At 54.3% G+C, this 2582-nt stretch overlaps 1 non-coding gene across 1 annotated transcript; it reads right to left on the bottom strand.

Annotated features, from left to right (window-relative positions):
* Positions 1–1494: 1494 nt before the first annotated feature.
* On the bottom strand, positions 1495–1697 carry LOC125913815 (small nucleolar RNA SNORA73 family). The gene has a single exon (XR_007455107.1). It is a non-coding gene; the product is annotated as a small nucleolar RNA SNORA73 family (small nucleolar RNA).
* Positions 1698–2582: the final 885 nt, after the last annotated feature.

The following is a 2582-nucleotide window of genomic DNA, read 5'->3' as shown; positions in this document are numbered from 1 at the left end:
CTGCTTCCAGACCCTTCTCTAATGTGCTTCTTGCGGAGGACTCTGCATTGTGACAGGCGCATGTGACTTTCAGACGGTGTTTTGGTGATGTTCTCTGCTCTCTTTCTTCCAGCTGGATTTACCCCCTTGGGAAAGGAAGTGGCTGCACCCCCTCACAACGGTGGGCCTCCCCTGGGTTAAGAACTGAAGGACAGGGGGAAATCATCTCCAAACCTTTTCATATTCGGAGTCTCCTTTGTGCCTCACGCAGCGCCGGGGGACTGATTATCACTGTCCCCGTTGTCTCGATGCAGAAAAAAATGCGGAGGGATTAAGTGTCATAGATGCAAAGTGGCAGCGCAGGGGAGGGGAGGGTGTCGAAGCTGGGAGGGTGGTGGGCAGCAGGCTGAAATGCCGAGGTCCTTGCTAGTAGGAAAGGGGGGGATGGGCCTCTGCTCCCCATCAAAGGGGTCTTCCCCGATGCATCTGTTCAAAAAGCATTCACTGTGGGCCCAGACGTGCTGGGAGACGCCGAAAGACACTTGTGGTTTTCTTCACAGCAGGAGGGTAGCTATTTGCCTACTGAGCATTTATGAAGTTCCAGGAGCTGTGCCAGGAGGAGGCAAGGCAGGGATCCAAAAACACCCACCTTTACTCAAAGGAGCAAGCAACCATGGGAAAGCGATGGCTGTGGTCCTGACACAGGCAGGCCGGGACTAAGAACCCAGAGTGGGGCGGGGGCGGGGGGGGGGGCGCCACAGACCCAGCCAAGAGAGTCCTTGGCTCCGCGCAGGATAGAAATCAAACGCATGCCAGAGAGAGTGAAAGCAGAGTTTAGTTTAATGAATAGCATGAGTGACAGAGTGTAACAGATGGGAGTGTCTGGGAGATGCGGAAACCAAAGGAGAGTGAGTCTCATGGTTGCTTCGAGTGGGGGCGGGGCGGGGGCGGAGGTTATACTGGAAAGGAGCCTAGGGTAGTGTTCCTTCGGGAATCCAGGGTAGGGGTCCGATCAAAGATGAGGTGGGTGATGGGCGAATAACAGGAACTATTTTATAAACCACCGGAGGGAGGAGGTGTTGATGTCAACATCAGCCGGGGTTTGTTCGAAGCTGATGCCCTGGAACCTGTTTGGGATCTGGCTCCTCTTAGGTGTTCTCAGGTGTTTGAGGCCTAGGACAAAGCTTTTTTGCTTCCCCCCTAGAAGTGGGAACATCGCTTCTTTGGCTTGTTCAGAGGCAAAGTGTAGAACAGGAGTGAAGGGGGCGTAGCAGAAAAACAGAGCAGATAGAGCCTTGCTTTATTTTTTTTTAACTTTATTTATTTTTGAGAGAGAGCACGAGCAGGGGAGTGGCAGAGAGGGAGACAGAGGATCCAAGGTAGGCTCTGTGCTGAGAGCAGAGCCGGACGTGGGGCTCGAACTTGAACTCACAAACCGTGAGATCATGACCTGATCTGAAGTTGGACGCTCAACCGATTGAGCCACCCAGGTGCCCCATTTCTTTTTTTCTTTTTAGATGTTTCCTGCATGGTTTGTCCCCTCAGTCAGCGTCCACAGGGCTCTGAGAAGCCATAGGAATATTCAAGTGGATACTGTGGACCCGGCTTCATCTTTAACATTATGGAAAAGGACTATACATTGTTATGCCCAGAATTCGTGATCCCCAAAGACCACCAGGGAGCCGAGTCCGATGCAAAAGCAAAAGAGCCTTTATTCGAGCTAGCTCCAGCTCAATCCCCTACCTGCACCGACGCAGCGGTGAGATACCGGGGAGAGAGAGAGAGTTTCAAAAGGACCAAGGTTTTATTGGGGCCTAGGGGCAGTTGGTGAGGTAATGGCTATGGCCTCAGCCGATTGGCTGGGGAAGGGTCCGAGTCCTGTTAGGCAGGTGGGGGGGGGGGTTACTCAAGGGGAGGAGGTGTGGTCAAGGTGAAGGGCACAGAACAAGATGGAGTTGGCCGGCGTAGGCCCGCCCTTTCATTCCCCCCTTGTCATGTAGCTTAGGGACCCAATCATGGGACCGGCTGCATTTATGGTGACAAGGGGAACAGAGTTTGGAGGTTTACGCAAAGTTCTGGGAAGCAAGTGTCCCTGGGGTGGCTCTGGGAGGTCTGATTAAGTATTGTCCCCGAGCTGGTGTCTATGATCTGCCAGGTGATGTTTTGGGAGGCGTGGGGACTCCCGGCAGCATGAGCAACGACAAGCAGAGTTAACAGAGTTACCAATATTAGGTGGGTCGAATGCGCTGTAGCTTGAGCTTGAGCGGGTTGTGTTGGTCCCGACTGATGGCCCATCGCGTGACAAAGTCTTTCCGGATCGAGGAGGGGTCCGCTGGCCGAACGTGGGTGTGATGGACCCAGGTCGCGATGCCGTCTACTTTGAGAGCGGTGGGGGTTGTCAACACCACGATGTAGGGTCCCTTCCAGCGCGGCTCGAGGGTCTCTCGGTGGTGCCTCTTGACGTAGACCCAGTCTCCCGGCCTGTACCGATGAGGTGTCGGGGTCGGGCCAGCCTCATAGATGGCACGGAGGCGCGGCCAAATGTCCTCGTGCGCCCTCTGGAGCCCGCTCAAGGAAAGAAAAAGTTCTTGATCTTTAAACTC

Source organism: Panthera uncia (assembly GCF_023721935.1).
Source record: "Panthera uncia isolate 11264 chromosome C1 unlocalized genomic scaffold, Puncia_PCG_1.0 HiC_scaffold_4, whole genome shotgun sequence".
Taxonomy (NCBI): Eukaryota; Metazoa; Chordata; class Mammalia; order Carnivora; family Felidae; genus Panthera; species Panthera uncia.
This window is presented reverse-complemented; position numbering and strand designations above follow the sequence as displayed.